Below are 21,577 nucleotides of genomic sequence, written 5' to 3' on the forward strand. Positions count from 1 at the left end.
TCATGACACAGTCCTGTACTGTGATGCAGAAGATCAATCTGTAATATTTTTAATACTGGACAGGTTGAAAAAGTTTTCCATGGAGAAAATCTTTTTTTTTTTTTTTTCATTCAAACTCATTGATTCTTATATTTTATTTGCTCAGCTGTTTTTTCTTAGTGTAATAATTTTTAGCATAAGAGTAGAAGTGACTAATCTCTCCCACAATAATAACTCCTTATCCTTCAACCAAGAACACCATATAGGGTACATATGGAAATTTAACCAGTGTCACTTTTTCGTATTACACTGTGTATTAATTAATTTCAAATTAATTATTATGCTGATTAACAATTTATTAGTAAAAAAAAAAACAACTAATATTTTTTTGGTTAATATTATTGGTTTTGCATATGCAAATTGAATGTAAAATGATTCCCCATTTTCCGAGTTATTTGTAAGAAATTTCTTTCTCACACATCTCAATTTCCTCCCTGCAGAAGCAAATGAATTCCACAAACAAAAGCCATACCTTTAAACTCAAAATTTATTCACAAGTAACAGCAATGAAAGTTCTTTGGTTCTGGTATAGTCATTTTGTAAAACGGTGGCCCAATTTGCTTCCATATGCACGGAGCCTTTAGTTCGAATTCCTATTGTCAGAATATTAGTTTGTTGTTCCTTTGGAAGGATCCATGAATGTTCATGGTAAACTCGGCAGGAATGATGATGCCTATAATTAGGCATAATGTGAGCTCCTTGGGACTCAAAATGAAATGAGATAAGATCCAATATTTGGCAAATAAACATGCAGAACAGTTCTTGAATGTCATCCTTGATTTGGATAGATATATAGATAGCAATATAAGTTGTCTCTGCTTGTAGAAATGTGTCTTTCGTTCACCAACAGTTTGGTGTTTATGAAGGAATTGTCTTGGGTGCCTCGAGTGGCAGCCACTGTGTTTTTGAGTCTATCCCGTTGCTGAGTTTCTCTTAGACTGAAAAATAAAAGCATGATACAAAAATGGCGCCAAGCAATTTACTTGACTCATTCAAAATTAACCAATCACAGGCCGGCTACTAGAACTGTGTGGCCGGCCTAAACAAGAAAGATAGCGGTTGTATATGGAATTTCTCACATATTTTACTGTTTTAGGAGAGTTTATCTTTTTTTTTTTTTTTTTTTGCTAGCGGAGATAAATCATGTGCATTTTTTTTTCTTTTGGCGATTACAAGCTAGAGTTTAAGGTGTTTTTTAAGATGGGGGCTTGCCACTCAGACTAAGGGTTAGAAGTTGGGTTAACGCATTTTTTTTCGAAGGGGAGGCTTACTACTCAAATTTAAAAATAGTGGGAGTTTTTTAGAGGAGGTTTGGCCACTCAGATTTAAGGTTAGTGGCAGAGTTAAGGGTTTTTTTTAGGAGAGAGGGGCTTTGCCACTAGGATTAAAATTAGTGGGAGAGTAAGTAATTATTTTTTTTTAATGAGCTTTTATTTATTTATTTTTGCTAACTGGCCTTAGAAGCTCAGAAATAGGGAATCATTTTACTTTAAATTTATATGCGAAACTGATTTCACACTCTAAATTATAAAATAATTGTCTTTTTGTTTTTTTATTTTCTTCTCTTTTTCTTTCCGTCATACTTATCAGGGTAGTAAAAAAAGTAGAATCTCATTCGTTTGGAGAAGGAGTGGATTCAATGACGGGTGTTATTCATAAATTTCCCTTTTTTATTCAAACGAATTGCTTACACAATTTGAATTGTACCCTTTAACCTCCTGCTAAGGCCCCTCCTCCACTATCCAGTAAAACGCCGTTTTAGGATTTGCGGCAAATGATTTGCCAATCATAAAAGCAGCCGACCTTCTTCGTGAGGAGATATTTCAAAACAAGGACGACAATCAATTCATACATTTTGTGTGCAACAAATACGAGATTCCGTATAACTGAAAAGTAATATTTTGGAAAGTAAAAAAAAAAAAAAAAATTTTAAATGAAATTGTATTAAAAAAATTCAAAGACAATTTACATTTATATATTTTTTGGGGGAAAAAATCATTATTTGTGCGCACACGCAAGCGGTTAAAAAAAAAGACAAACAACACAACAGAACAGCGCAGTTTTCTTTTTTTTTTTTTTTTTTTTTTACAGAAACCAGGGGAAAAATGTAAGTTTTTCTTTCTTTCTTAAACTATTTCTTACTTTGAAAATTATATTTTTGATTGTTTTTCTTGGCTTTAATGCCCCTCCTCCCACAATTTATGGACGTAATTTTGAAGAAAAGACAGGATAGAGAGAAGAAATATTCCAATCGTAATTCCCACGTGCTTACGTAAAAAGTTTTCACTTGTCGACGTAAAGCTATTTGTAAAATATTTTCTTGTCGCTACTGGTATTTTTAGTTATTTTAGCTAACACTTAGTTTCGGACATTTTTAAAACTGGAGTATATTTTTCCTCCTGACATTATCTTCCCAGGCATTATCCCCGCTTTCGGAAGATTTATTGCTAGTGTCTTGTTTGGAAAGCTATGAACCTATATGAACCCTCCAGCTATGGATTAAATAGTTACCAATATACTATGCCTCCCCACGGGACAGAGTTAGACACCAGGGTCGTTTTTTAACGTGGAGAAAAGGTACAAAAATAAAAATTGTCTCAGTCGTGAAGGATTTCTCCTCCACCGAAAGAGAACAAGAAATAGAAGTGACTGCAGCACCTGAAGAATAGATACTACACTTTGATCTTGTCCCGAAGGCCAAGAAGTAGTGTAAATTAAGCAATAGTCGCTCAATTTGCCTAGGAGACAAAAGTCCGAAATAACACCAGCCTTTCATTGCATATTTGGGATATTTTTTGTCATCTTAGACTACTCTTTGCCACTTGGCCCAAGCAATGTTTGTCCAAGGAATGTGCGATTAGAAATTGCGCAACTTTTCCATACAGGTACCCTTATAAAGGGGTATTCAGTGATTGCAAAAAAAAAAAAAAAGTTAGTGTCGGAAACCGGTATTATTTATATACCATTTTAAATTATCATTGCTAATATTACATAACATTTTCTGAATTCTAAAAAAAAAATTATTACGTCATATTAATGTACGGCGTACGGCGTACACGTGGAATACTAAAATAAGAACTTGATCGAAACTATGTATCATCATCAAACAAAACAAAAAAGCGCAAAAAACAAGTATAAAACAAATAAATTTTACTAAAGGCCAGATTAATTACTCTTCTACCTTATCTGAATAATAATGGCTATTATTGGCTGTCATCACGCGGCACACTCAAAATCGAAACTGAAACCAGAATACGGGTAATAAAAAATATACAGTTGAGTTGTGTTGAACGTTTTCATTTAGTGACATTTACTAGTTGTGTTTCTGAGATTTTCGATTTTTGAGCGATTATCGAGGCTGTATGTGCATGACGACGGGCATTATATTATCGTTATAATTTAACAAAATTGAACATACTTTTTTAATGAACTAAAATCGCTTTAAAATAAGGGCACTCATGCAGAGAGTGACCCGTGCTGAAATAATGTTATTACTTAAAAAGCCATTCTTAACATGGGGAGAGTGTTTTGTACCTATTCTGTACTTTAACCTTACAATTGAATAAAAAACATATCAAAAAACTTTAATTAACCTTGGAAATACGATTTTAAAAAATAGCGCGGATCATTCTCTGCATTAGCAGCAAAATAAGTTGGTACTTGTGCAGAATACGGACAGTGTTATTTTTTTAGACAAGATTTTCAACTTATCTTGTCTTTGATAGCAATTACTTGTTACATATTTTTTTTTTGCTTTACCTTGTTCTGTTGAATGTTGTAACATATCGTAAACCTTACTAAAATTGAATTATAATAATTCATTTTTTTTTTGTTGTTTTTGTTTTTTTTGCGCATATATGGTATTTTTTTATTTATTTATTTTTTCCCCTGGTGGATTATTTTCAAATGGTCACTAATCTACCAGATTATCAAAAAAAAAAAAAAATAAATAAATAAAATAATAAATAAATAAATAAATAAAAATAAATAAATAAATAAAATAAAAGATCCGGTAAAACTTGCAGAGAACGCTCTGTTTTACAGTTGTTTTAAAAATGAAACGGACATTTAAATTTCGTTCCGCTTTAATCTATTTTTTAAATTGCGCCCCCAAAAATTGACAGAATAATATTCAACAATCGTACATTTTGTGTATACAAAAATAATAAAAACGAAAGATTTTTTTTTTTTTATATATATAAAAATACAATTTTAGGTTGACGTACACAAGTGAAGCTGAGGCTGCTCCCATAGCGAAATACGCATCGGCTCCGATATTCTATTGTTGTACGCATCAGGCATCACGTTCGAGGGAGCGTTCATTATTCTGAAAAGGAAAGAATTTTGGCGTGTGTGCTTTGTTTTTTGCTTGATCTTTGCGCTTTTCGGATTATTTTATGTTTTTTATGGATATTTGGGGAGGGGGGAGGCGGAGATTATAGGGTATAATGTTAAGAACGACTTTTGGAATAAACATCCCCTAACCTCCCCCATGTTAAGAACGGCTTTCGAGGTTGGGGGTGTTTATTCCGAAAGCCGTTCTTAACATGGGGAGGTTTTGAGGTGTTTATAATACGCTGGGTTACGTCATAAAAATTTCCCGATTATAATTATAGGTAATTTAACAGGAAAATTGGTAAATATTCAGATATGCTACAACAGAACACCGACCACTCTAATTTGTTTTTTTGTTTTTATAGGTAATTGAGGTCGCTGACAACGAATCTGATAGTCAAACTTGGAGCAAATTTACCGTTTGCATGGTATTAACCCCTGAACCCACGAACTACTTTCCACCATTTTTGCAGCTTCCGTTTACGCTACGCGCGCTGTAGCATAAACGACGACGGCTTCAACAAGCAAATTGCCTTCTCACATGGCGTACAAATCTTCCGCGGAAAATTTGAAATTAGATGAAAAGAAATAAAGCAAAAAAAGAAAAGCACACCAAGTTGGGGGGGGGGGGACTTAATTTTTTTTTTTTTTTTCCAGAACATAGAATTTTCTAATTTTCAAAAATACATTAAAGCACTTTTTGGGTGGAAAATTTAAAATAAGCTGAAAAAGAAATAAAACAAGAAAAGGAAAGCATTGGGGAGAGGTGGGTAATTTAATTGTTTTTTTTTTTCCTGGAACATAGAATTTTCAAAAAGTAACGCATGAGTCGTGCGTCGCACGACATTTACCAATTAGAACACCATTTAACATTTTTCGAAGATTTTTACTGTTTACATTGGGGGCGCGAGCGGGTGTGATGTTGACCCGCTCGTGCCCCCAATGTAAACAGTAAAATCTTCGAAAATGTTAAATGGTGTTCTAATTGGTAAATGTCGTGCGTTACTTACGGAAAAACGGTTAACTAAACTGCAGAAGCAAAGCACCTATTAAGCCACATAAGTTCTATAATTGAATCCCCCTCCCGCAAAAAAAGAAAAAAAAGAACGAAAAACATAAAGATGTTTGGTGCTTATGTTTTTGTAAACTGCATTAAAAACTACGTGAGACAAAAAAAAAAAAAAAAAGGTCCCTCAATTTGTTGTACTTTTCTTTAATTGTAAGTCATTAAAAAATGTCAGTCCGTAATTTTTTGATTGATACGCCATGTGAGAAGGCAGTCTGCTAGGTGATGCAAACCGTTGTTAACACTACAGTTGGCGCGCGTAGCGTAAACGAAAGCTGCAAAGTGGTGGAAAGTAGTTCGTGGGTTCAGGGGTTAATACCATGCAAACGGTAAATTTTCCCCAAGTTTGACTATCAGATTCGTTGTCACTGACCTCAATTACCTATACAAACAAATTAGAGTGGTCGGTGTTCTGTTGTAGCGTATCTGGATATTTAGTTATTTTTATTTTTGAATAAAAAATAATTTAAAAACAAAAAAACAGTCATGTTCTCGTCGAGTGTTTTTTTTTTTTGATTTATATTATTCAAGAAAATAAAAGGTACTCATGAACTTATTGATCCGTGTTGAAATAACGTTATTATTTAGAAAGTCATTCTTAACATGGGGATGGGAGGGTGTTGTGTACCAATTCTAATTCTGTACTTTCACCTAACAATTTAATAAAAACAGATATCGCAAAACTTTAATTAAATTTGAAAATATAATTAAAAATATAGCGTGGATCAATAAGTGCACTCACTAGCATAAAATAAAATTTCACCGTTTTTCGATATGAGAAAAAACACCGACATTCCGTGAGAGTTAAGTACACGATAAAGCTTTTTGCTTATTTTTGTTTATCGCCATAAGTGCTAATCTGGACTTGCACCATAACTAATCTCCGGGCAAAAAAAAAAAAAAAAAATATCCAGCAAAAAAAAAAAAAAAAAAAAAAAAAACATAATAATCTGAAAAGCGCAATGTTCAAGCCAAAATAAAATAATAAAAAAAAACAAAACAAAAAAAAAACAAGGCCACACAGTCAGTGTCAGAAATTTCGTGAAAATAGTGAATAATTCCACCCCATCTTTCCAAGCTTATAACTCCTCGAAAAGTGTGATTCAAGCCCTAATTTTTTTTTTCAATTAAAGGAGCAAGGACCAAGGTTTCATTAAAAAAAAAAAAAAAGACAAAAAAACAAAAACAATGTGTTCTTCTTATAAAATAAGGTTTTAAACTTCGGACTTTACAGGTAAATTTCTAAAAAAGGGATTTTTTTTTTTGTTTTAAATTTGAATATATTATTTATTGACCTTTTCTCTTCAATTTGTGATATATAAAACTATTTGACATAAATTAATTATTTACTTTTTAAGAGAAAGTTGAAAATGGGTGACACTTGGGGGGGCGTGAATTTAAAAAAAAACGTTTGTCTAAAATATTATATTCGGTTTATTGGAAAGAACATAAAATTTCACATTGACCCTGAAAATATCGTAAAAATAGAATCAATAGAAAAATTTTGATAGATTTTTAAAGTTTAAAAATTGAAAAATATTGAGTTCGGAAAATTCATTACTGTTTAAAAAAAAAAAAAATTCTATTACTTTTAAAACAACTGCAATAGTTTATTTTGGAAGTATAATCCATAAAGAAAATAAATAACCCACTTTTAACAGAGAAATTACGAGATTTTTATATTGTATTCGCAGTTTCGTGTTAGGGGTATCAAAAATTCCTACAAAAATTCTGATACTGCTAACACACGCCAAAATTCTTTCCTTTCTTTTCAAATTAATGAAAGCTCCCGCGAACGTGATGCGTACAACATCGGAGCCGATGCGTATATCGCTGTGTACGTCCGCAAAATTGTTCACTTAAGCGAGAAACCGCATGATGGTTCACAACAATTAAGTGAAAGTGGAACTATGGAACTGACTGGATTCGAACTTGGGACAAACCGCCATGTCGTCAGTTCACGTGCTGACGCTTTAGCATCACTAACTCCCTTTTTACTAATACATGATTAAGTACAAATAAATTGTTGGTTATCTTGAACATTCCAACTCGGTTAATGCTGCCAAATGTTTCGTCACACATTTCGTGTGTCCCTTTTTATTTATTTTTTGTCCTGTTCAATTTTGGCGGATTTTTTTTTTTTTTTTTTTTTTTTAGCTCTACTTCAACTTGTAATGAACCATAACAGAATGGTATAAAATTGAAAGTTGAATTTGGGACGCAATAACCTACACGATCGGAAGATGTTCTTAAATCCACGGCCTAATTTTCCTTTTGGCGGATGTTTAGGAAATTAACGGACCGGAGAATTACAAGTTTTATGTAGGGGACAATGTTTTTGGTGCACCGACTAAAAATAGCAGACGAGTAATGATGTCACAGTCATTTTAAGTGAAATGATTGAATTTTACCAGTTTTCCTGTAATTTTATTTTTAACCGATATATTTTACAACCATTAATTATTAATGTACATAAAGGAGGGCGGACGTTTAGAAAATTAACCCCCACCTCTAAATTCCACGATTTACACTTTCTTTTTCTTTTTTTCACGTTAATCTCTTTTTTTCACGTTAATATATATATATATATATATATATATATATATATATATATATATATATATATATATATATATATATTATGACTTTATCATCGGGGATAAGTTTTCTGTTATAACGTTCTACTAAACTGAACACGTACTTTGTGACCCACCATCACTGAGAAAAATATTGCGACTCTCACATCTGGTGATTATTACCGCTTAAAAAAGGGGTTAGGAAGGGAACTTTCTTAAACACCCCCCTCTACCCCCACCCCTCTGTTTCATCTATCTTATCTACTTCACCCGCGCTGACTCGTTCGAAAGAATCCCAACTATAAGAAAATGGCCACTCCAAAATAGATTGTTTGCAAAATTTCACAGAAAATGTGTTACAATATGCACAGGCAAAACATCTTGTTACAAGCAACAAGTTGTGTTCTTGTGGACATGCTATGTCTATACAGACATGTTCATCTTTCAAAAAAAATGACAAGGTCTGTTGGAGTGTAAAATTCTGGAGAAATAAGCAGGCTCATCATTCATCTGTTTGACTGCCCACGATTTTGTTTGAACCTATTAGATTGATTGTTCTTACTAACTGACGAGGGTATTCTTGGCACTAAATTTATCTTTTCAGGCCGCCAGTTTTCACACAGACAACAGGTCGAATGGACATATGAAAACTCACTCGAGGCTTGTAGCCTCAAAAACCCCGTCTCATTCAGACATTAATGCCCTAATATGAGGTGAAATGTTATCATTTGCAATCACCAACGCCCTTTTGGGCGAAATATTATATTCATCGCACACTGTTGTTCACTTCAATTTGATTGACTTTCATTATTACTTATAATGTCTCTTAGTGACAAAATTAAGGTCTACATTTTCACCTGTCCTTTGTCCTCCATTCGGATGATTATGCACAGTGAATTCCATGAGATCTACCGGACTCACTGCATTCATCTTTGAAAGGCATCATTTAACTCCTTGACCTGTTGCAGTTATTTTTCGAACAGCATAGAGTATTGTTTCCTGCATTACGTGAAGATAAACCATGAACTACTACCCTTTCTGGGTGTTACCAGCCTTGCTTGGCAGATAGCTAAAGATGAGACATCTTTTGCAATTTGGATCTTTTTACTTTAATAAAATTTACGTTGAAGTTTAAAAGTGAGCCTGTTGTGATTTCTGATTGTTTTCTTTCATTCTGCCAAGGGCAAGACCGAGGTGAGAGAATATCTCACAAGAGATGTTTTTACTCATAACCCAAAAAACGTTTTCTTTTTAATTTTATTTTTTTTATGCAATTAAACTTTGTATTCAATTTTGTTTGAATTGAATATTTTTTGAATTTTTTTTTCCGATCCTAAAATAGGACGTTACTGCAAATTCATTTACAGTATGCTTGAAAACCTATAAAAGTTGTCATCGAGTTGGAAAGAAAGTAAAAATTTACCCTACCCCCTTTTTTTAGATGGGAATAATCACCGGTCACGTGAGAGTCGCAATATTTTTATCGGTGATGGTCACAAAGTATGTGTTCAATTTAGTAGAACGTTATAATTGAAAACTGATCCCTGATGATAAGTCATAAAAATATTTTAAAAAATTTTTCTTTTTAATCTGAAAGCTAAACGTGAAGAAAAAAGTAAAAATTGTAGAATTTAGAGGTGGGGTCCAATTTCCTAAAAGTCCACCCTCCTTTCTTTATGTTCTTAATTATGTAAATAATTAATGGTGTAAAATATATTGGTTAAAAAGAAAATTAGGAAAACTGGTAAAATTCAATCATTTCACTTAAAATAGCAGACATCATTAGGCGGTGCACTAAAAAAATTGTCCCCCACATAAATAAAACAACTGCTATTCTCTGGTCTGTCAACTGCAGAAGTACTGTAATTTGTCTTTTTGTCATGGTAAAAAATATATTAGGGACTCTTTTTTTTTCCCCCTCAATTTTATTATGAAAATAAAATAAGTGTATTTTTTAAAAAATGTATCCAAACATATAACAACAATAATTTACAATTTAACAAACAAGTTTTTAAAAATGGTTAAATAAAATCTGTTTTTATAAACCTTAACTTTTTTTTTCCAAGTGAAAAAATTACATTTGGATTATTTGGACTATGGTTCTCGTCTTGAGTCTTATTCTCATAATGTTTCAGCCAGTGTTACTTCCGACCTTCTTTAGGCGTATCATCTCGAACTTTTGAATCTTTCTGCTGAACTCTGGAATTTGCATGGAATTTCAAATGAAACCTTTCATTTAATTCAATATCTCGTTTGTGAGCCATGACTTGGTGAAAAGTAATTCGCAAATTGTATCCATAGTATTGTTGCCACTAAGTATTGAGCATTCAACTTCCAGAAAGTTATTAGAACTTAGAACTGAATGTTACGTAGAACTTGATTATGGGAACCCGTGGTGTAACGGATAAAGAGCTAGGTGGATTCAGTTCTAAGTGACGCTCTTTTAGAGATTCATTCCTCGGGTGATATGTAATACAATTAGGAATTACTTTTTTTTCTTATGTTAATATTTTTTCCAGGCTACTTCAAGTTACCAGGTGTATTCATTAACTCTTAAGTCTGAACAGAGGTTTCTTATTTAACTTGTTGACTTTGAGGCTCACGATTTTATAGTATATCAAGCGAAGGTGAAAATCTATCAAGAGCTGATTTTATGCTTGTAAAACAATTAAATGTGACAACAATTGAGAATCTTCTGTTTGAGCATTACTGAAGACAGGCACCGACTTGCAGTATTGAATTAAATGACTTTGTACTTTACAAGTGTCCACAATATAACTTGGCTTCATTCTCATCGCTTAGCTAAGCGATCAGCGCCAATCTATATCTTTCTTGCTTCTTGCTGTATCAGTGAGTTTTTTTGTTTTTTTTATACTGAGATATAGATTTTGATTTTCCTAAAAGTTTTATTGCAAGTCGTTCAAGTCCTCATTCATCAAGAACCAAGACCACACCTGTCATTGAACTTGATTGACCACACTAGTTTATGCTTGCTATTTGAGCGGTGTTGCAACAGTGCCGAGGTATGCTAATTATAGCTTTTATCACTTTATAACTCATACTTGTTTGCATGATAGGATAAAGTTTTTTTTCTCTCTCGGCACCAAAACCAACAGTCTAAGCTGTTATTGAAATAGCATATTCCCTGTTTATTGAGGTATCACTGTTCTTGTGCAGTTCTAGTATGTCCACCCTGCCAGGCTTTGCATTCTCCCATTGAAAAGAACTTATCGCTTATTTCCAACCAAATTAAGAACGTTCTGTTTTGTTCCATGCACATGCTATTGGTTAGTATCTTGAACCTCTATTTTTGCATGCTTTCAAAAATTGTCAGACTAGCAATTTGATTCTAATTCCCCAGCTTTAATATGTGCATTGATCAATCAACACTGATTTCATATCATTTGTCATACAATTGTGAATTACTTCAGATTTCTACCCAGTTATGGCTGATGGAATAAGAACAAACTACACTTTTTTTTATTAAATAAAAGGTTTCGTTCAAAGTTCTATACAGATTCTGGAGTTCGACAAGATGTATATAAATCAAAATACAAAATGATCAATCCTCATCTCAAAAATTCCAAACCATTTTTTTGTAGAGTAGAAGAAAAACTGGTTTTAGATTTTTAGTGTATAGTGTGCTTCCTAAAAAAACAATCTTTAAAAATAATACTTCTTACAGAGTGTTACGTCCATTATTACATATGAACAACTAATGTTAAATATTGAGTTGCTTCCCTACTTTAATGTCTTCTAACCATATGTTTATGAATTATTGAGATAAGAATGGATTTGTTGTATTGTTTGGAATGTGATTTATGGTGATAAGTAGTTAGAATGCACATCTAAAAACAAAAATAGGTTTGAGCTTCTCAAAATTCTTACTGGAATTGTCTGTAGTGTAGTGGAAAAAGTTTGGTAAAAATTGAGTTGTAAGTTACACTGTTCTGGAGGTTGAAGTGCAGACGATATTGAGAATACAATTGTGCATTACTAGGGACTTCTACCCAGTCATGCTACTCTCATGGATTAAATAAAGGATTCCGTTTGAAATTCTGTGCAGATTTCCAAGTTCAACAAGATACACCTGAAGGTTACATCGACTGAAACGTTGTGAAAATAACACTCAAGATGAGAACAGCAGTTCAAAGAACCCAAAAATTTGAGTCTCCTTGTTCTAGGAATTGATTTTTGCAGTATTTTGAGTTAAGTGTTGATTTACGTCGTTGGAAAATATCAAACAACAAAACAATGTTGATAGCTACTATGCATGACTGCTTTCCTCCAGACTACAACATGAATGGAATGGACAAAATTTAATTAGTCAAGAGAGGATGATGTAGAATGCAGGGAAGTAATAATGTGTTCCATAAATAGGAAGATCTTGGAAAGAAACTCTGTTCATGGAAAATATTTGGTTTTATGTATGTAGAAGAAGAAACGAAAATTACTTACTATAGTGGTAGAAGACGAGTTCCTGCTGTGAATGCTTTACAGAGAGAAACCAGAGATTGGAGCTTAGTCGGGCATCGTCAATGAAAATAACAATAGAGTAGAGAAAGACTAGCAATTTGTGGGGGGGGGGGGAGAAGTAGTAGAGAAGAGATGATCCCTTACTAGATTATGAAGTTGGTTTTTTTTTAATGAAATTTTGGTACTTATGCATGATAATAATCGTGCTATCATTAGAATTATCTAGGTGATTTATGGAAAACCCTGGAAGGTGCCAAATGAAAGTTTTGTGATTTGTTTTTTTAAGCGCAAACACTAGCCAATTTTTTTCAATGAAAAAGATTATTCCTGCCATTACAAAAAAGTGAAAAATTAAAAAATGAAAACCAATATTCTATTTATTTTGAAAAATATTTTTGATTTTTTTTTTAATATTCAGATTAAGATAAATATTTAGATTAAAAAAAAGTAATAAACTAACAATAGCAAAGAAATGTTTTCTTCATTTTTTTTATTTTTTTTATTACGGTTAAAATGCTCAAAATTACGACCTTTTCTGATTTTTTTTTTTTTTTTTCTGAAAATATTTCACTTTACATAGTGCACCTTTTTAGTGCACTCCTAGAAATGTAATAAAAGCAGATGGGAATAAGCTTTGATGGGATTTTGATAAGGTCACCATGTCAGTCAGGGAGTATTGAGTACAGGTGGACACATCAGACAGCCCCCCCCCCCACACACACACAACTTCTGCTAGACTGAAAGGAAATAATTATCCCCTTGACAATATTTGAGTTTTATTCAACTTTTATATTGCAAAATGTCTCATTTTATTTATATTTTTCTTTTTATGAGTCATCGCTTATCAAGGCCGTAAGCCACTTGAGGATAAGGATTAATTAAATAGATTTTCAGTTGAATAACCATCAGCATCATTAAGTTTAAGGTATAACATTCAATTTACATACTAATGTGTTGGTGACTTTAAGAAATTGATTTGCAAACTAACTTATCTCAGACCAGGTCTTTATTTGTCCCTCTTTCTAAAGTCCATCTTTATCACTTCCCATGTTTTCCTTGGACTTCCTCTGTAAGCTGAATTTACTATCTCAATTCTTCTACATCTATTCACCTGAACACTCTCATTCATTCTTTCAACATGTCCATACCACTAAAGCCTGCAAATATCTCCCTACACTGTTCAGAATTAAATCTTTTTATGAGGTCGTCAAAACTAAGCCTGTCGTTAAGACTCGTGTTACACATCCATCGTATTTTCATATTTCTTTCCATGCAACGCATACCCGCAACCCTCTCTGGACAGTATAGGGATGTGTGTGCAGAATAGCAGACTTCCTTTTTATATCATCCAACACATGCTAACATGTAAAACAGATGTTGAAACATGATGATGATTTGTGGGGAAGGACTGGTTTTACCTGAGCCGGCATTACTAGAAATGCTGATGGATCTATTCATGACTATTTTGCAGAATTCAAATGCACCTTTGGGGGCACTGTCCCTCCTTCTTTATCTATTCGACTGTGACACATCTTCTGTGAGAAGGAAATAAACAACTCACGTGAAACTCCTGAGAATGAAATTAAGGCAGCTTTTAATGAGCTCCATAGTTGAGACCATTTTGATTGAAGCAGGTGTGGCAAGCTGCTGCTTACTTGTCTATTTAATTGGGAGAGGATCACCACACAATACTCCTTCATATATAATGAATCACATGGTCAAGGAAAACTGATAAAAAATATCAAATACAGTTTTTTTTTTTTAGTTTAGATTTGATAAGAATCATAAACGAAAACAACAAAAACATTAAAAAAGAAAAAGATATTAAGGTAAATAAAGGCATTCATAGCCTTCCTTTTCTTGTTTAATACTAGCAGACCTATGTCCTGACATTGCCCGGGTTTAAGTTAGAAGAACCCAGGAAACACCTGGCCTTAACCATGAACAAGTGAACAAAATAGCTACAATAATATCAGAGCATCTCCATTTACACTGAATATCTACAGAATGCCAACATCAATATATTACATATGAGTCCTCTGTGGACTTTCCACAGGTCCCGCTAGTGAATATTATTTTCACAAGGTTTTGGTGGATGCAACCTACGACCTCTTATTCCTCGGGTGCTGCTAATAATAATTAATGTATGAAAAATGAAATCACTAGCATAATTCTATAATTTTATATCAATATTTTACTAATATAACTAAATAAATAAATCCGTCCAAACATTGACGAATTTATTTTATTTATTTATTTATTTATTTTATTTTTTAGGGGGTGCAAACTAAACTATCTATATATAAAGTTAAATATGTTTGTGTATGTACAGGATTTACTCTTAAAATCTGATCATTATGAATTTTGGAAGACAGCTGCTAAGCGTAAGGGATGGTAATGTGGGCTATATTTATTTTTAGTTTTCTAGAAAGGAGACAAATATGGAATGCAGGCTCTCCATGAAGTTCAGATACTTCCGATTTGTTGTAAAATTTTAGCAATAGGTATTAGACATCAGTTAATATAAATTCCCTAAATTTCAATTTCTTTTTATTTTAAAGGGTTTTAGCAGGCATAACTTCTGTAGTCATTTAATAAGATTCTCTGAATTTCAATTTCTGCTTAAGACCTATTAAGCCTTAAATTTTAGACATTTTCTAGAATGAAAATGATAGACTTGGTTTTTGGAATAGGGATTTTAGACATGTTTAGTAGCATTATACTAATATATTTATTTTAATCTCTGTAATAATTTGTGATAGTGATTCAAGACTTCTGTGCAAGGAATTAATTTTTTCCATCCTAGAACTGGTATTCTTATCTATATCTATATATAAAAGGCAAAATGTGTGTTAATGTGTGCATTTTTTATGTATGTCCGGCAAAGGCTTTGGGGTGGGGTGGGGGAGGTCGGGGCTGGTCACTGTTTCTTAGAATTTTTTATATGCTTATATTATAATATCTACAATTCATGAAACGAGGTCGTGTGTATCTTTAATTTGGGCAACTTTTACACGCTATTTTTGTGATTTTTCTTCATCTATGTGTGTTTGTTTAGGTTTTCCGTATAAAAAAGAAACTTTTTAATCGTTAAATTAAAGTGCTTTTCAGTTCATGTCCCGTTGCAGCCAAGTGGTAAGATGCCAATTTTTTTCCCCCCTTTCTTTTTCACTTTCGTGTAAAGGTTTCGGGTTCGAGCCTACATCCCTACCAAAACTTTTTTATTTTTTTACACCGACAAACATCCGGGCAACGCTAGTCTATATATATATATATATATATATATATATATATATATATTTTCCTCTTCTTCTTCCCTGATCTTTCTTAATTACATTATGTCTCAGCAGTCGTGTGAAAAGCATATCTTATTTTTCTTTTATTAATATTATTGGAATTTTCCCCTTTTCTTTTCTTTGTACATATTTGAATTATTCCATGGATTTCGGCCTTTTGGATTATTTTGGACCATCTTCCAATTATGTGATTTCCTTGGATTTTACTTGTGCAAATGGAAACTCAATTAACTTTCTTGGAGTTATATTTTTGGATTTTACTGTCATTGGATTATTTACCTTTCACCAGACTATCCATTCACGTGTAATCACCTTTTACTTCACCATGTTCCCTCTGCTTCACTTTTTGTTATCAAGTAAGATCTTTGACTTACTTGTAGTTTCATCAAATACTTTTGTGTGCAAAATCCGATCCCGCATTTTGCTAATTCCTACCCTCTGATGAGAAGGAAAGTATTTCTTCGAAACGCTGCGGATTAAGGACTATCCACTTATCAAGGGTTTCCTTTCCAGATTAAATATGTTTTTAACTCTTTTTCAAAGTGCTTTTTAACATGTTTTATTAACTGTTTGCTCTTATATAAAAGGCAAAATGTGTGTTAGTGTGTGTGCATTTTTTTGTGTATGTTCGGCAAAGGCTTTGGGGGGGAGGTCACTGTTTCTTAGAACTTTTTATATGCTACCTAGATTATAATATCTATGATTCACAAAACAAGATCATGTGTATCTTAATTTGGGCGACTCTTACACGCTATTTTTGCGTTTTTTTTTTATTTTTTATTTTTTTATTATATTTTTCTTTTTATCTCCACGTGTTTGGTTGGCTTTTCCGTATATAAGCAAAATTGAAAACGAAGTTGTGTTCTCGGCCTTTCATGCTGAGATGTCCAGAAAGCAATGAGGTTTGATCAGGGGGGGGGGAACCGTCATATCAGACAATTGCTATTCATTTGGAAACTCCCCTTTTTATGGGGAGCTGGTTTTCCCCAACAACATCATGGGGGAAACTGGCTTGGCTTGCAGCCAAAGTTAAGTCCCCCTATCGCGTGATGTTTGCCCTCATTAAATTCATGCACCTGTCACTTAACTTTTTAATCGTAAAACGCTTTTCAGTTCCTGTCCCGTCGTGGCCGAGCAGTAAGATGTCAGGTTTTTTCACTTTCTTTTCCACTACCTTCACCTCAAGGCTTTGGGTTCAAGCCTACCTACCTACCAAAACCTTTTTTTTTTTTTTTTTTTTTTACACCAACAAGCACCTGGACAAAGCTGGGCACCCACGCTAGTTTATATATATATACATAAAAGGCAAAATGTGTGTGTGTGTGTTTGTATGTCTCGCAAAATCTTTGGACAGAGGCAACAGATTTTCACGAGATTGGTATCGTTTTAAAGTTTGGACGACAAATATCGAAAAATTGGCCAAAAACATTAATTCCTTCACCCTAAACTGGGCAGTTTTGTACAAGGAGGGGGGCGTTTTTTTGCGTTACCATTTTTACAAGTCATCATATCGGTTGGATTGACTTCACTTAATTTTAACTTTCCAAAATTCTGGTCGGACAATGGAGACAGCGGCAAAGACGTCACTTTTCTTTTTTTTTTTTTTTTTTTTTTTTTGCTCCTTCGCGTTACAGATTCGAGCCTGCCTACTTACTACCACTTTACTTTCTTTTTTTTTTTCTCTCTCTCCATCTAAACTGCCTACTGTTCTCCCCTCTCCCTGCTATTACCACTCCCCCTTCCCTCCCCAGGTTCTTTACTCGATCCAGGCAACACTGGTGAACCCTGCAACTATACCACTTTTTAAAAAAAAAATTTTTAACACCTTTGATCCCCCCCCAATAAAAAAAAAAGGTTCCTTACTACATCACCTAGACACACCCGGCTGCTAGTCTATAAATATAAAAGCGAAAATGTATGTATGTGTGTGTGTGTGTGTTCGCTTTTTCTGTGTGTCTACAGAAGGCTTCTTTCAGAGAAGTGGTCGCTCGGTTCACAACTTTTTAAAACTTTTTATATCACATAGAAATCTTAATATCTCACAGTTAACAACGAAGCTTGCCTGTCTATTTAATTTGGTCGATTTCGGGAAGATAAATATTCAATATTTGTCGCTCACCGCATGTGGGTTAGTCTTTTTCCTATAACATCTTGGGAGCAAGGAAAAAAGCGTTCAGCAGTAAATGAAATCCCGCAGTCAAACTGACCTCATTAACTCATTAAAACGAGCACCTGCTAAATCCAACTAATTAAATAAATTTAAACGTATTTCCGTAAGCATGTCGCGGTGGGGCAATGGTTAACGTTGCACATTTTTTTTCACAAGTTTGCCTCAACGGTTCGGGTTCGATCCTCATACTTACTTTTTTTTTTTTAACCCCCCCCCCAAACACCCGGGCAACGCCGGGTACTCCTCGCTAGTTAATATATAAAGCAGTGTTTAAAAAAAAAGAAGACAAATAGGAACAACGTGTGTACATGTAACAGCAGAGGTGGTGATGTTCATTTAATGCTAATTACATTCTTTTTGTGGGTAGCAATTTTTTATTGTTAAAACAATTATGGAAAGAAAATAAAAATGGTTTTTATTATGTTGTTTACCCAAACGTATTTGTAAAAAAAATTATATATAACATTACTAAACTGACACGTATAATGTTTGCAACTACCACTCCCTTAGACATTGCAATACTCTTTAATTTGCTCGATCAGCCTTTTCAGCTTGAACAAACCAGGATGTTAAATTTATTTTCGGCTGATCAATTTAGTCAGACTACTAAATATGAACTTGGCAAGCAGCAAGCAGGAAATCTTCTTAGAGTAGTTCTACAGTCCTGATAATCAAAATCAAAGTGTAATATCTGTTTTGATTACATTTTATTTTTTTTCTTAATTACTAAGAAGTTATTTCCCCTCTTACGGCAAGATGATGTAACACAAGGATCAGAAAAGGGGTTTAAAAAGTCAGGGCCCTGAAGGAAGAGCACTCTAGCCTGCAAAAAAAAAATGCCTTGATAGTCTCGTCAGCATTCCCTGGTAGGAGCGCTTCAGGTAATTGGCAATAAACTAACCTCTTTTCAAAGGAAGATGGCAAAGTCTGGGAAAGGAGAGCACAGGACCAAATCCATACAACAGAGATCAAGCTATCTTAACGACGGCCTAGTCTCTGTTGATTTTGGTGCGAAAGGAAAGCCCCTTGTTTTTTTATCTACTAATGAGACCACCTCAAGGACAAAAGCCATTCAAGGATAAGAGTTATCGAGATGGATGGATTGTCATCTAAATGAAGAATATTATGAGAAAACAAAGACAAATGGAATGGAAGAAATATTTGATTATTTAAGATAACGGCTTGATAAGTATTTGTTGACATCGAACTTTAAGACAGCCATATTGAAGAGTGCAGAAAATAAGAAACTTTGTTCATTGAAATTCCATTTTAAGTACAAAAAGAAAGAAAGGAAAGTTGTTTGCATTGAGGGTAAGAAGATGAATTCTTGCTGTGAATCTTTTACAAAGATGAACCAAAAATAAGAGCTCAATCAAGCCCTTTCATGAAAATAATAGGTAAAGAAAGACACCTATAAGAGAGGAAAGACTACTTCTCCATTAGATTGTGAAGTTTATTTTGGCGTCTTAGGCAAAAAGAGCGCTCTGAATTGTATCTTCCAAAATGCAGCAGCTGTATTCCATCTTGGGAAGTATGATTCTTATCTAGGTAGTGGATTGCATCAGCAGTCAAGTATTTTCTGGAGCAGTAGAATGATCCAATCATTTTTATAGTAACCTTAGCAGCAGTTTGGATATGTTTTCTATAATAGATTTATCCTGATGAGTGAAAAGCAGTTTCCGGTCTAATTTTCAAGGGAGATAATTTGTCTTGTTCAAGTGTGATTATCTATCTATCTACTATACTCCTATAAATTCGTTTTTCTTTTGTGTGTATTGATATTCATATTAAAAACCCTCTTTTCTATTTATTTAAAAAGAAAATACAATTTTCTTATATGGGTTGTGGAATTGGATTCACCAGCAAAAAATCTAGCTAATTCGCATATTCTTTTAAAAATTCATTTTAATTAATTCCCAATTAGTTATTTTGGTTTTCTTATGGGCTGATCATCTTTAGTTAACTATTATGTGTAATTATATTCATGCAGCTATTCTACATGATTTATACTTGCATAATATTTGCGTAAAAAGTTTACAGTAAACACAAAATTGTTTCCATATATATTTATGTATATGTATATATTTTTGTTTAATCTATCTATCTATCTATCTATAAAAGTGAACGTGTCTGTGTATCTACATTTCCCTACGCAATAACTCTGTCAATTTTAAGTCTACAGACTCGAAATTTGATATACAGGGTACTGAGATTTGGGAAAATCTTTGTAATCCGTTTTCGACCCGAAATTTGGCTGTAAAGGGGTCAAAGTTCAACAATATGACCTTTGAGAACTCTACCAAACTCCTCAGCCAATTTTGGATATAAACACTTAAAATTTTAGATATGGGTTCCTTGGACATGGATCTAACTTAATAAGATGATTTGAGCCCAAAACAAATGTTAAGTGGTCATAATAGGGGTCAATTTTTTTCTGCAGTCTCTACCAAATTACTCAGACAATTTCTGGTCTAAACATTTGAAATTTTAGATAAAGGTTATTCAGAGATAGGGCAAGATTTTTAATCTGTTTGGGTCGAAAATTTTTAGTTGCCAATATATAAATGAATGTATGTTTGCATGTCTGCCTAAAACTTTCGACAGAGGCGACGGATTTTACCAAGATCAGTATCGTTTTGAAGTTCGACCTTTCAGACGACAAATATTGAAAAATTGGCTAAAAACATTAATTTCTTAACCTTCAACTGGGCAATTTTCTACGGGGGTGGGTTGCTTTTTTCACTGATATTTTCGAAAGTCATCCCCTCTTTTATATTGTCTAGCCTTAATTTAAACCTACGCCACTTCCGGTTTGGTAGTGGTCGTAACAGCAAAGACGTCACGTTTTGTTCACATTCTTTTCCTACTTCGCGGTATGGGTTCGAGCCTGCCTTCCTTTTACCACTTTTTTTTTTTTGTTTTGCTCAACACACACCTCCAAATACCCGGGCACCCATGCTAGTATATATATATTTATAAAAGTGAAATTGTCTGTGTGTATACATTTCCCTACCAAACTGTCAATTTTCAGTCTGCAGACTCAAGATTTGATATCAGGCGTATTGAAATTTGGGGAAATTTTTTTAATCGACTTTTGGTCAGAAATGTGGCTCTCAACAGGTCAAAGTTAAACGAGTTGACCGTTGAAAATTCCACCAAACTCCTCCGCTAATTTTGCATCTAAACACTTGAAATTTTAGATGTAGGTTAATTGAACATAGATCAAACATTTTAAATTAATTTGAGCTCAAAACAATAAATGTTAAGGGATCAATATTTTAAAAAAAATTTGACCTCTATGATCTCTACTAAATTACTCAGCTAATTTTTGGTTTAAAGATTTCCAATTTTACATAAAGTGTATTCAGACCGAGGACAAGCTTTTTAATTGGCTTTTGGCCGAAAATTTGGCTACGAAGAGGTCAAAGTTCAAAAGATTTTACCTTTGCGATCTCTAGCAAACTATTCAACCAATTTTGGGTCTAAACATTTTATATAAAGGGTATTCAGACACGCAGCAAGCTTTTTAATCTTTTTTGGGCGAAAACTTGGTTGCCAAGAGGTAAAAGTTGAAAGAGTTGACCTTTGTATACTCGACCAAACTCCTCCGCTAATTTTG

The 21,577-nt window shown here is 33.4% G+C and overlaps 1 protein-coding gene across 2 annotated transcripts in view; it reads left to right on the top strand.

The window, feature by feature from the left end:
- The first annotated feature begins 1,823 nt into the window (after window positions 1-1,823).
- LOC145248950 (folate receptor beta-like) overlaps window positions 1,824-21,577 on the top strand; it is a 38,941-nt gene continuing 19,187 nt past the window's right edge. The window contains exon 1 of one of the 2 annotated variants that reach the window (XM_080110751.1): window positions 1,824-2,146. The gene's annotated coding sequence lies outside the window, so the exon portion shown is untranslated. Of the gene's footprint in view, window positions 2,147-10,912; window positions 11,040-21,577 lie in introns of those variants that run through there. The other variant, XM_080110752.1, reaches the window with a different exon arrangement.

This window comes from Euprymna scolopes, chromosome 27 (genome assembly GCF_053919585.1).
Source record: "Euprymna scolopes isolate OS-2025 chromosome 27, ASM5391958v1, whole genome shotgun sequence".
NCBI classification, from domain to species: Eukaryota; Metazoa; Mollusca; class Cephalopoda; order Sepiida; family Sepiolidae; genus Euprymna; species Euprymna scolopes.